The sequence below is a fragment of the Notamacropus eugenii genome, chromosome 1 (genome assembly GCF_028372415.1).
Source record: "Notamacropus eugenii isolate mMacEug1 chromosome 1, mMacEug1.pri_v2, whole genome shotgun sequence".
NCBI classification, from domain to species: domain Eukaryota; kingdom Metazoa; phylum Chordata; class Mammalia; order Diprotodontia; family Macropodidae; genus Notamacropus; species Notamacropus eugenii.
Window position 1 is genome coordinate 456,267,630 of NC_092872.1, and position 14,216 is coordinate 456,281,845.

A 14,216-nucleotide genomic window follows, 5' to 3' on the forward strand; every position below is an offset into this window, starting at 1 on the left:
TTTTGTTCATTTTCAAATATGATGCCACCGGCCTTAATAGGAGCTGATGTTTCCTAGTATATTAAGGCAAATGAATTGAATTAGGCCAGATCATATTGATTATTATCAATCCTGGTTCAGCTCTGTGTCAACTTGGTCTCCAGAGTACTCAGATCTCTGCAGAAGTGGACTGGGGCAGCTTGTCTTCTCTTGCTTCCTTCTCATTTGGAAATGAGATGCTGGGTCCTGGTTAAGATGGGAAAAGTCACAGCATAGTGGTTAAGCCTTGGTGGGCCTGGCTGTTCTGGAGACTCAGTCAGGAAAGCTAGATAGCTCTCTGAGTCCAGCCTGGGGGCTGAGAAATGCTAAACATGTGGTAAAGACTAGAATAGGTCTCTGGGGGGAGGAAAACAATGTCCTGCTTTTTCAGCATCCCTGGATAGGTGGATGAGTGTGAAGTCATCAGAAGAGAGGCAGTGGGGAATAAACATGAGGATTTCTACCCTTGGGTAGCGTGGAGGGGGTTAGGGTAGATAAATCCAGAGCAAAACTGGAATCTCCTAACCAAAACAAAGGACCATGGAGGCAGATATTAAGGGAGCAGTAGTAGCCAAAAGGCACACAATTTTTTCCCTTCCTTTTAGGAGAAAGTGTGCTTTTCCAGTCTTTTTCTTGGTGCCTACCTCTCCTAAGTCCCCCCTCCACCTCTCCCCCAGTGGTTGATCCATATTTAGACAGCCTCTACCTCATCATTTGTCTCAGTCATCAAAATTTAAAAAAGGATTAGAAATCCTGAAGTGTTATGAATAAAATATGGATTGGAGGACAATGATAGGATTCATGCACAGGTCTTCTTGAAGGCAGGGCCTACATTCCTCACTCAGGGAATATTTGGGCTGTCTCTTTCCCCCATTTGTCTTGCAGCTTGTAAAAAGTAAGCACATGCATACTACAAGTCGCAGAGGAGAGTTATGGGGAGATATAAAGTGCATGACAGCGTATAAACATGGCGGCCCTTCCGTAGGGGCATCTGCACCAGCACATCATAGCAACCAGCAAGCAGAAGGGCAGGAGAAAGGAAAGCATGCCTAGGAGGGGAGGAGGGGATGGGTTTCGCTTCAGTGATTAATGCCACCCTCCCCCACCCCTAACTGCTTTTTCCAGACTTTGTATTTACTCCTCTGAATACTTGCAATTCTGCCCCCCCCTGCCCCCCCACCCCATTTTGGAACATAAGCTCTTTGAGGGCAAGGTTTATTTTGTTTTTGTCCATGAATCCCCCAGTACCTGGCATAGTAAGCTCTTAACAAATGTTTAATGATGCCCTTAATAAATAAATGTAATTGCTGAGGATGTGCTAAATATTGAGCATTAAGTCAGATACCCATGGAGATAAAATGAAATTCAGAAAGTTCATTCCCTCTTTCCTAGAGCAACTCTTAAGCTACAGGAAGATAATTAGCCTTATTGCCCCTTTGCCTTCTCTTTCCTAGGCTAACACATTCCCAGTTCCTTAAATTTGTAATACTGACTGAAGGACCTTCAAAATTCTGGTTACCCCTCTGGTTAGGGTCATGTCCAACTCTTTGTGACCCCATATGGGGTTTTCTTGGCAGAGATGCCAGAGTGATTTGCCATTTCCTTCTCTAGTTCATCTAGGAAATTGAGGCAAACAGGGTTAAATGACTTGCTCAGGGTTACTCAACTAGTAAGTGTGTGAGGCTTGATTTGAACTCAATTCTTTCCTACTCCAGGCCCTGTTCTCTATCCACTGAAACATCTAGCTACCCAAAAATATGTTAAGGAACGTAACTTAGCAGTTTCAGATTTCACACTGTATTACAAAGTTGTTGTCATTGTTTAGTTGTGTCTGATTCTTTGTGACCCCATTTGGGGTTTTCTTTGCAAAGATACTGGAGTGATTTGCCATTTCATTCTCCAGATCATTTTACAGATGAGGAAACTGAAGCAAACAGGGTTAAGACTTGCCCAGGGTTACATAGCTAGTAAGTGTCTGAGGTCAGCTTTGAATTTAGGAAGACAAATCTTCCTGGCTCCAGGTCTGATACTCTGTCCAATGCACCACCTAGCTGCCCTTCCTCTAAATGCTTTCCAGCTAACCAATATTCATCCCAAATCAGACACTTGGAAATGGACTCAGTTCTCCAGATGAGGTCTGACTAGGGCAGAGTTCATCAGGCCGATCCCCTTCTTATGTCTGAATGGAATGCCTCTGCTTACACAGTCCAAGATTGCATTGTTTTTTGTGACACCACAGAACAGTGTTGGTTCAGACTGAGCTCATTCACACAACAAGGGAAAATATTTCAGATATTGGGAACAGTACGAGCAAAGGAGTGGAGAAAGAGAATCCTAGGGCATTTTTTTGGAACTTTGGGCAACGCCAGTAGTCTAGTTTGCAGATCCATAGCATAAGCTTAGGGAAGAAGTGGGAACTGAGGCTGGTGGGGTAAATTTGAATATATTCCATAGGGCCTTGAATGCCAGACTAAGGGACCTTGAATTTAGGCAAATATAGAGAAAGGTCAGGGAAGAAATGAAGCCCTGAGTTATGCAGGTCCCCTAGTAGGAGGGCAGTAGGACTACACCGCTCCTTCACTGGGCATCTCTAACTTCTGCTGCTGCCAGGAGACCGCCCCTCCCCAGTGCAATCTGCTATTTTTACAGCAAGGAAGCAGCTAGGGAAGCATATGGCAACATCTGCTCCAAGTGGGACCTGGGAGATCATTGAGGCAGCAGAGGGAGAAGGAGACGGAGACCAAAGGAAGGCCAGGCTAGACTACTCAGGTCTGCCCTCCCCCTCCCCAGCTCCCAGTGACATCATTTCCACTTCTTTTGCTAACCACATCCACAGTGAGTTTTGAGAAAGCTGTGGCTCAGACAAGACACAGAGGCAAATTGCCAACCAGATGGTGCGATCTGATGCTGAGGATACATTCAGATGGGCAGCATAATAGAGCCTATGGAATTGAGAATCTTAACATTTGCAAATGGAACGGCGCCTCAGCAGCTACAGGAAGGGAGACAACACATGGGAGGTCCTCCTTCTTGTTAGAGAGAAGGGAGGCTGCATGTGTCAGAGCCCTTGGAAGGAGTGGGGACCTTACACATCGGCTGCTGTCTCTTGTTTACCAAAGTCGCCTGTCCTTGGAAGCAGGGCTTTGGGCCTGACAGTTGTTAGGGTCACACAGGGTTTCAGAGCTTTGGCTGTTAGGACAAAGGGCATCCCACCTGCTAAAGGGAATTGGCTGCATCTGGAGCTTCACAGCTGCCCCACCCTGCTCATTGAATAACCCAAGCAAATTCCCCACCACCTCCAGGACCCAGTTAGCTGCTCAAGGTGTCTAATTGCGAAGAATGGGAGTGGCTCCAGAAGTACAGGCTACCCATTTGGATTTCTCTGGCATCATTTTCTATTTAATTATCTCTGTCCATATCTCTTATGTTCTCCCTTTCACATCACTTTCCCCTAGAAAATGTAAGCTCTTTGAGGGCAGGGACTGTTTCCTTTTTGTCTTTATGACTCCAAAGCACACTGACTGGCACAGAGCAGGGGCTTAATACATGCTTGTGGAACAAGGAAATGAATGAATAAAATAAGTGAATGAATGGGGCAATTGCTGGTGGACCTTTGCCATGACATATACAGTACATCTGCCTTGGACAAGAACAAACCAGAGGGCCTCTGTTTATGTGTGAGTTTGAATATGTGTGTGTTTGTGTATGTGCTTGCCTGTGTGTGAATTCACAATGAAGAAGCCCCAAGTGCCAGGAGGAGTGATATTTAAAAAGTGGTGCTCCTGACACCCACTGCAATGACTTGCTCATTTTTATTCAATATCTGTGTACTTGTCAAATATGTACACTGTTTACACTGTGGGAAAAGCACGTGTGAAAACATTTGGCTTCTATCTTTTTTTAAAAGAGGTTTGGATTTTATATTGTCTTGTTATCACATATGACTTGGGTACAAAGGCAGAACATTTAACCCTTGTTTATAAGAGGGTTGCCTCCTTCATACTCAAGAGGACAGAAAGGCTGTTTGCTCATTGGGTGTTCAAATCTCACCTGTGATGCCTACCAGCTCCATGACAATGTACAAGTCACCTTTGTCAGCCTTGGTTCCCTCTTCTGTAAAATGGGGTCAATAATGCTTGATTACTTATCTCATAGGGTGGTTATGAGGCTCAGATTAAAAATGTATATAAGGCATTATGTGATTTATAGTTGTTATCATTATAGTCTATTATTTTGGGTCCTGAAATTTCCCTTGAAAGACTTGTTAGTTGCATCGAAGCAGGACAAGTAAGAGTTGAGGATGTTATTTGGGTAATTATGTCCCAACAGACATTGCCATTCACCGGATAATGCTTCTTTCTCCAGTATTATGGCTTATAGAAAGATAATTTTAATTATTGTCTGGATCATTAGGTTAGTGTATGATAGACAGGGTCAGTCCACAGCAGAATTAGGGTATTACTCTAATTCCTTGGGGCTCCTCTCTTAACCCTAGAAACACCCTTAGCTACTCACTCCCATTTCCCCAGTACTGTGGCTCATAGCTCCCGAGCCTCTGTATTCTGTATCTTTCCTGTTCCTCCCACCATCATCCTCATTCCACTACTATATCCATCTTCTCTGGACTCTTCTCTCTGTTGGGTGAAAATGAATGGTGTTAATTACTCAGATGAACTAATCTGTTCTCTCACATACCCCTCTCAGGTATCATCATGCTTTACCACACTGCTAGCGTACACAAATCTCCAAGAAGCCAATAAAGAGATAATCTAGTAGTGGCCATTTCTGACCCTGACGCAGGCCAGTGGGGAAGGTCGCTTTCAAGAGGGGTAGGGTGGGAAATAACTTTCTGCACCACTCAAGTCTTTCATGGCTTCATGGATTTAGAGTAGAAAGGGACTTTATCATTTAGTACAACCTCCTTATATTTTACATATGAAGAAACAGAGGCTCCAGTGGCAGAAAAACAACAACAACAAAAAACTTGAATGAGAAATGACTTTGAAATCAGGGCTTCTGATCCAGATTAAATCACTTAATACCTTGGGATCTTATTTCTGTCCATTGTAAAAAGGAAAAAGCAGGACCAAGATTCAAATCCAGGTCTTCTAATGATCAATTGAATGCTCTTTCCATTAAAACACAGTAAGTACCAAAGTATCCACCTAGGCCCTGAGCTAGCCTCAGAAGAAAAGTTCTGTTCCCACTTTATACCTAGAATTTTTTCTCCTTTCCAATACGTCTCTCCACTTATCTAAAATCAAGTCCTTCTTCTGGCATAATGGGTTCCAATCTTATTCTTTCACCTCAAACCGTAATGTATCAGTTCCTTAGCAAGGCCCATCTTACCAGAATAGTAAAGACATGAAATAAACCTACTCTTTACTGCACATGGCTTGATTCCTTTAGTAACAGTGAAGTAGAGAAGAAGAACAAAAACAAGAAGAAAAGGAGGAAAAGGAGGTGGAGAAGAAGAAGAAGGAGAAGGAAAAGGAAGAGACAGAGGAGTAGAAGAAGAAGAAGGAGGAAGAGGAGGAGAAGAAAGAGGAGGAGAAGGAGAAGGAGGAGAAAGCGGAGGAAGAGGAGGAGGAGAAGGAAGAGGAGGAAGAGAAGGAAGAGAAAAGGAAGAAGAAGGAAAAGAGGAGAGAAGAGCTAGCATTTATATAGCTTTTTTGTTTTTTTTTAAATACCTTACAATCATCAATATGTCATTTGGTTCTCACCACAACTCTCTGAGGTAGGTATTACTTTTATCATCATTTTACAGAAAAGGAAATGGAGACAAATTTAATGAATTGCCATATTGACACAGCATGTATTTCAAGTAGGATCTGAACTCACTTCTTTCTGATTCCTAGTCCACCATGCTATCTGCGGCTCCAACTTGTTCCCAGTATGTTGCTATAGGCTATTAATGGCAGCTGTTTTTCTCCTCCTTTGCACAGTGTTCTTTGTTCAATGCCTAAGTATATGGTAAACTGTCTAATGAGAAGCAGCCCTGGCTGTGGTATACTGGAAAGAGCCTGGAATTTAGAGCCAGGGACCTTGCCCAGGAAGTCTCTCTGACAACAAGGAAGTCACTTGACCTCTCTTTCAAATAAAGAGGTTGTACTAGGTGAGATCTAATCCTGTCTAGCCTTAGGGAAGCAACTATGTGGAGTCAGGAAGACCAGAGTTCAAATCAAGCTTCAGATTACTAGTAACCCTGGCCAAGTCACTTAATCTCTGTCAGCTTCAAGTTTCATCATCTGTAAAATGGGAATAACATATAACCTCTACTTTTCAGTGTTATTGTGACGCTCCAATAAAATGATATCTGTAAAGCACTTAGCCCAGTGTCAGGCACACGATAGGTGCTTAATAAATGCTGGTTTTCCTCCCTCCTAACTCCTCCCTTGGCCAGGTCTGTAGACTGCAGAATTGAGAAACTGGCCAAATTTTCTTTTGGCTCCATCCTATCTGCCTTCCCAGGAACCCTCTCCTTCAGGCTTTGCTTTCCAAGCTTCCCCTCTTGTGTCCTATTCTCTAAAGCCATTCAATAACCTAATTCTTTAAAAGTGCTAGTAGATTAGACACTCCTACCAGACTGGAAATTCTTTGATAGCAGAGACCAAATTTTAAATATTTTTAAAAATCTCCACCACTGCCTTGTAGAATAAGCTATATATAGTAAGCATTTAGCAAATGTTGAATAAATGAATGAATTAGGAATTAATTCCTCCCCTCCTCCCTGCCCCCCCCCCCCCCCAAATTGGCATTTGCATTTACAGAGAGAGCTCTGAAAGGCAGAAAAGTTTTCAAGAACCAAAGGAATACATTCCTACTTGTAGAATTTCAGTTTGGGGCAAGGTTGTACTTATGTGCTGGAGGTGGGGGAAGGAATGAGAAGGAATACTCATTGATCTTTACAACTCTACCTTGTAGAGGAAGCTACATACTCTCCCTGCTAAAGTTTGCCCCAGAAGGGAGTGGGGAGGGAGGGGAGAGAATAAACATTTATATAGCACTTTTGGGCCAGACTTTGTGCTAAGCACTTTATAAATATTATAGCATTTGATCCTCACAACAATCCTGGGAAGCAGATGCTGTTATCACTCCTATTTTACAGTTGAGGAAACTGAGGCTAACAGAGATTTTTGTTTGTTTGGTTGTTTTTTTATTTTTTGAAGTGTCTTGTCCAGGGTCGCAGGGCTATTAAGTGAGGCAAGATGTGAACTCAAGTCTTTCTGACTCTAGGGCCAGTGCCCTATCCATTGCTCTACCTAGCAGTCTTTGGAAAAAGGAGTGCTCATTTTATGCTTGCCCTTAAAATTGATATTTATAAGATTATTTCAAAGTGCCTTAGGAGAATTAGAAGAGACCTTAGGCTTGGGTTGATGTTCCTATATCCTGCTTCCCATATCCTCAAGACTTTTCCTCTCCCTTTCCTCAGTTGGCTTTTAAATTCTGTTTCTTCCCTTTCTCTCTTCCCCAGGGTCTCTTTGGGAAACCTTCCCTAGAAGGGCAATATTGTGTCATGGAAAGAACCTTGGAGGATCTAATCCTGATGATGTCTCAGTTTTCCATGTAAAACGGAGCTAATAATCCCTGTCTTCATGTCCTCTCAAGACTCCTGTAAAGAGCCAATAAGAAAAATGGATACAAAAGAGCTTCAGAAACTGAAGAACCCTCCACAAGTACAAGTATTATCACTTACCACAGAAACATACTTGCTTGAAATTTTCCCTTTAATTTTTCTGGAATAACAAACATGTTATTTTAGAAAATAAACCATTAAGACATAGTCCATTTATTTGGGGATGTGGAGTGGATGGGTAGGAGGGAAAGAGGTCTTGGTAGTTAAGTGCATCATTCACTTCACCCACTGAGGGAATTATAGATCACCTTCCGGTAGAGGTCCATGAGGGAGAGATAAGGAGGGAGGAGACTCTCTTTTTTCATTCCCAATGTATTTTTTCTTGCAGTCAGAAGCAGTGGCCTGATGGGAGACTTGGGTTCTTTTGCTCTCATCTCTTGTATAAGACATGCATACATCATTTACAAAAGGTGAAGGAGAGGGTCATCTGTCTTGACTGAAATGATTGTCCACATTCTCAGTAAAAAGGTCAGAGACCTTCAGGTGGGTATTAATTAATCCAGCTGGCCACTCAGCTCCCCATGTTTTAGCGGAGTCCATGTTATTTGATCATGTTGATAGATTCTAAAGATTGATGTTTTATTAAGAACACTACATTTGCTTAGCATTTTGTGAGCATGAAAATGTATGTTTTGATGAAGAGATCAGGAATACTTCTAGCCTGTAGTATATACTTATTTAACACTGGCTTATACTGTGTGTTTGGGTTTTTAAATCTTCCATAAACCATGCCCAAAGGTCTGCAAAACTGTGCATATCCTTTGACCCAGCAATACCTCTACTAGGTCTGTATCTCAAAGAGATTTTAAAAAGGGAGGAGGGAGGACCTATATGTGCAAAAGTACTTATAGCAACACTTCTTTGTAATGGTGAAGAATTGTAAATTAAGGGGATAACTGTCAACTGGGGAGCAGCTGAACAAATTGTAACATATGATTGTGATGGAGTACTATGGTGCTATTAGAAATGATGAGCAGGATGCTTCCGAGACATTGGAAGTCTCATACGAACTGATGCAAAGTTAAGTGAACAGAACTAGGAGATCATTGTACACAGTAATAGCAATATTGTGAGGATGATTGTCTAATGAAGACAATGATCCTACACAGGTCCAAAGGACCCGTAAGGTTGTGTATGGTTGTGCTGGAAAACTATTGTACTATAAGGAATGATGAGCAGTATGGTTTCAGAAAAATCTCAGAAGTCTTATAAGAAATGATGCAACGTGAAATAAACGAAACTAAGAGAACACTGCACATAGTAACAACAATCTTGTATGATGGTCAACTGTGAATGACTTATCTATCCCAGCAATACTTAAATCTAAGACAATTCCAAAGGACTTATCATGAAAAATATTATCCACTTCCAGAGGAAGAACTGATGGAGTCTCAAGGCAGATGAAAGCATATGTTTTTTACTTTCTTTATTTTTCTTGTTTTGTTTTTTTGGTTTGGTTTTTGATCTGTTTTCTTTTGTAACATGGATCATATGGAAATGTGTATTGCATGACTATACATGTATATCTATGTCAGATTGCTGGCTTTCTCAGAGAGGGGGCAGGGGAGGAAAAGAAGGATAGAATTTCTTTACTCAAAATTTAAAAAAAGAATATTCAAAATTGGTTTTATGTGTAACTGGGAAAAAAATTTTAGTTAAATTAAAAAAAATGTTCTATAAGCCTTGAGCTACCTGAATACAGGGCCCATCCTCCTCTTTTTTTCCATCATCTTAAACCAAAACTTCCCTCCCTAGACTCTACCCCTCTCCATGTTGTCTCCCACTATCAAAATTGGAAGTGCCCTATGGACACAGATTATTTTACTTCTGCATTTGTGTCTCTAGTGCTATGCACAGTGCCTAACAGACAGTAAATATTATTAAATGCTTAAGAAATGCCTTTTCATTCATTCTATTCTCTCTTAGGGTAAGATTCAAGCACAGGACAGGGAACATAGTACTCAGTTTGTTGACTGATTTATGTTAAATTTTGGGGCAAGAATGAAGAAAGCAAGCATTTATTGAACACTTACTATGTGCTAGGAATTTCACAAATATCTGATCTGACCCTCACAATAACCCTTAAGTGAGGTAGGTTCTATTATGATATCCATTTTACAGTTGAGGAAACTGAGGCAGATAGTGGTCAAGTGACTTGCCTAAGGTCATAGCTAGTAAGAAGCTGGATTTGAACTCTGGACTTACAGCACTGAACCACTTGGCTTTTTTTTTTCTTTGAGAAGGTAATTGTGGGGTGATTAAATGGAAAGGATTCAACCTGTGTCCTTCCTGGCGTGTGAACATAGTTTCTAAAGACTTTTAAAATTGAACAGTTTGCAAGTTTAGCCTTAGGGAAGAGATGAGAAAATATCCTTCCCTCTCTTCTTTGCAGAGGTAAAGAACTTTTATTATACTGCTTCCCCTCCACCGCTAACTCTCCTCCCCCTTCTTTGTTAAAAGAGATGTCTCTCTAGATATGGGAGGGAGGAGAGATATATTTGGAAATAAGGTGATCATTGAAAACAAAAGATGGCAACACATTTTTTATTGATATTTCTTGTTTTACATTGGCTAAATTCCATCCATCTCATCTGTCCCACAATCCCCTCCTAGAAATCTCTCCATCATAACAAAGAATTTTTTAAAAATTAAGCAACCATAATAATTTGTCACATCTGGATAGCCCTGTTTGCCTGGGTATTTTAGACCTCCTAATGAATATGACAGTGTGCCAGACTCTCATTTGTCATAAACATGACTAGTCATTGACAAAATTGCAAAGTTAGCAAAATTGTTTTCAAGTACGTAGTGCTATTTTTGACATTATTTTGTAATAATAATAATTATTTTTCTGGTCCTGCTTAGTAACTCTGCTAGTGTAAGGAACTCTCAGCATAAAAATACTTCTGAGTTCTTAGCCGTTTTTGTGTAATGGTCCCCTTTAGTAGCTGTCTAGTGAAGTGTAGTCACTCCTTCTCATAATACTGTTTTTAAATGTGTAAGACAAAATTCATAGGATTACAAAGGAAGCTAATTATACTGAAATACAGTCACTAAAGTATTAGAAAAACACATTTAAATCCCAATTTAAGAATCTCTGAATGCAAATTGGCAATACCTCTAGCTTATTGACTGGGGACATTTGGAAGTTTAGTGGCTTGTCCATAGTCATGCAGCCTGAATGTATCAGAGGCAGGCCTGGACTTCAGGCCTCTATCTGCTATATCACAGTTTTTCTAATAATAATAAGGAGAAGAATTGTTCTCACTTTACTAAGTCCCTCTCCTAATGATTTTAACAACAATAGCAAAGATTTGGAGCTGGAAGTGACCTCAAAGGCCACACAGGCTCTGTTTTATCCCTGTGGAAGCCTTATAAAGAGGTTGACTTGACTTGCCCAAGGTCCCAGGATTTAAACTCATTTTTTCCCCACTACAGAGCCAGCAGAATGCATTTCTTTGTACTATACTGAATTCTGGTGGGCAGGGGATCCTAGATTCTTGAAGGGAGATCACCTGAAGTGCTGGAAGGTATCACCAAACAGGAAAGGTCTAAATATAGGCCTTTTCAATGGATTAGGCAGCATGATGCATGCTGAATTTGGAGCCAGGCAGGTGTATATTCAAATTCAACCTCCGACTCCATAGCTCTGTGACTGTGGGCAAGTGATTTCTCTGAACTTCATTGGCTCATCTATAAAATGATAGGGTTGGCCCACTCTGCTTCTAAGAATTCCAGCTCTATATCTATGATCCGATGACTATTATCTAAGAAGGATAATACAGAAAGGTTTATCATTGGTGTTTTGGCCACCAGAGGATGAACTTTTTGGCTATCGCAACTCATGATATCTATCTGCTAAGGTGTGCAAACAAGGGCCCACACTGATGAAATCAAGACTCTTTCAAAGTATTGCATTAATATTGTTGTTTCTATACTTCTATATTCCCACACTGATATATTATCAAATAAGATAATGCAGATAAAGTTTTTCACAAACTTTAATGTGATCATTATACTATGTTATTATTATAGATTATATTGTATTATATCATGTTATATCATATCATATTTTACTATATTATATTATGTTATATTGTTATGTTATGCTGTGTTGTGTTATAGTATACGTTATGTTGTGTTGCTACAATATGTTATTTTAGCTACTATAATAAATTAATCATTATCATTGTTATTTCTATACTGTAAACCCTCAGTGTCTTAGTAGATGAGTTTTGTGGGTTGCTATAGCTGAAAATATGAATTACCTGATGGCTAGCCTATTGTGGGCGAACCTCTCTGAACTTGTCTAGTCAAGTCTTTGAATGACAAATCTTCAGTCATTCCTGGACCTATACTAAGCTAATTTCAACTTGGTAGGATCTGCCCACAGAGATGGGGAACCTACAGGCTTGAGGACACATGTGGTGTTTTAGGTCTTCAAGTGTGGCCCTTGACTGAATCCAAGCTTCACACAACAAATCCCCTTAATAAAAGAATTTATTCTGTAAAACTTGGATTCAGTCAAAAGATCACACCCAAGGACCTAGAAGGCCATATGTGACCTTGAAGCTGCACGTTCCCCACCCCTGTGCCAAGGCTTCAGCTTTGCTAAGGGAATACACATTTATTTAGCATCTACTACATGCCAGGCATTATGCTAAACACTTTGCAAATATTGTCACTTTGCAAAGCCTTTTGGGGTGCAGGGTTGACTCCATGCCACACAAAGCATGAGAACAGGATGTGTCATTAACAATAATTATCTTTCCCTCTAACATAATCTACTTGTTTGCTAGAAAAAAGTGAAAGATGCCCACATTCTAAAGGAATCCTTGCCAATTATTTCTCGTTTTCTAAAGGAGAGCTTCAGTCTTGAATTAAGCTTCCTCTTGTTTGGAGCACATCCACATTTAAGGGAGTTGCTGCCCTGAAAAGAAAATTTCTATCCTTTTCCACATAGCTGGTTTTGCAGATATGATTTCTAAAGGAGGTGAACACTTGAATTCCAGTACCTAACCTATAAGCTCTGGTTTCAATTCTAAACTGTTCATTTGCCTGCAAGACTCTGGTCTTTTAGGCCCAAGGCCTGCACTAATTGAATCTCAATGGCTGGTCTAGAAGTTTCTTTGCTTGGCTACTGTTGAAAGGACTGAATGGGGGCAGGCCTCCGCAGATGAGACTTTGGCTTCTAGTTCAGCTGAGAAATTTTTCCAGAAGTGGCAAAAACCCTCTAAGAAGGAGCTAAAAATGAGACATAAAGGGAGGCAGGTGCAATAGGAGAGATTCAATAGGAAAAACTGTTTCATTACAATAACTCTCTCTTCCATGGTCAATGATTAGCTAGAACACCTTTTGAGATATTTTTGGCTGTACATCTTCTAGGTACCACTCATGGCGCCAGCTGCTTTCTTGAAAAACATCTCTTGGTTTGGAGGTGACAAGTTACATCAGAGGTGAGAACATGTCTTTGCTGCTTTGGGTGATGCAAAGAAGTCAGTGGGTGGCCATAGCCAATCTCTCCCAAATAAAAAATGGGTATCTTCACCAAGTTACTTCATTGTTGAAGAATCCAGGTAAACAAAAAAAAGTCAACCTCCACCCCATGAGAAACTTGTACCCTTTTCGGTCTAGAAAAAATGTTAATTTATTTCCATTTGATGTAGCTCTAGGAGTGTCAGGATGCATCAGAAAACAGGCTAGAGGTAGGCTTATATCCTGTCTCCAACACATACTAGTTGTGAACAAGTTGTTTCATCTCTCCAAGCCCCAGTTTCTTCATCTATAAAATGGGGCAGTACCTCCCTCGCTGGGCTTTTGTGAGAATCACTTGAGATATGCTGAGTCTGGAAGGGTAAACCTTGAAAGTCTTTCTATATACTCTTTGTTGTTATTTTTGTCTGTTACTGTTGTCATGGTTGAGGGGTAACATAGCGCAATCTATAGAGACTCATCCTCTGAATCAGGAAGGCTTGAGTTCAGGTCCCAGCCTCTGATATACACTGACTTTGGGACCTACTTAAACTCTCTGAGATCCAAATAATTCTCTAAGACTCTGGGTTGCTAGGCAATTGCTGTCTGCATTGATAGACAGGGTTCCCTAAACCAATGCAATGGACTATATGTGTACAATCCATATTGTGTTCAGACCTCGTTGCCAAAGAAGACCATGCCATCAGAGAAGTGATGACATGACTTGCACTTGACTTTGTTCTGAGTGAGGAAGGGCCTCCCTTCTCCTCCAGAGCCATTTGAATGTAGTGACCTGATATTCCTCAGGATGACTGGAGATGACCCAAGATATGCTGGGAGACCTTGGTCCCTTTAGGCCAAGGTCTATGCAGGTACTCACTTAGGGTGAGAAAATGACCATTCATTGAATAGGCCTGCTTAACCATGAATACATGTACATGCATGTACATGTATGTATATGCACACATGTGTATACCTATACATAAATGTGTAATGTGTGCATACATATCCAATTTCATAATAATAGGTCAATCAATAAACATTCATTGACAGTCTACTATGTGCCCATCATTGTGCTAAGTAGCTAATA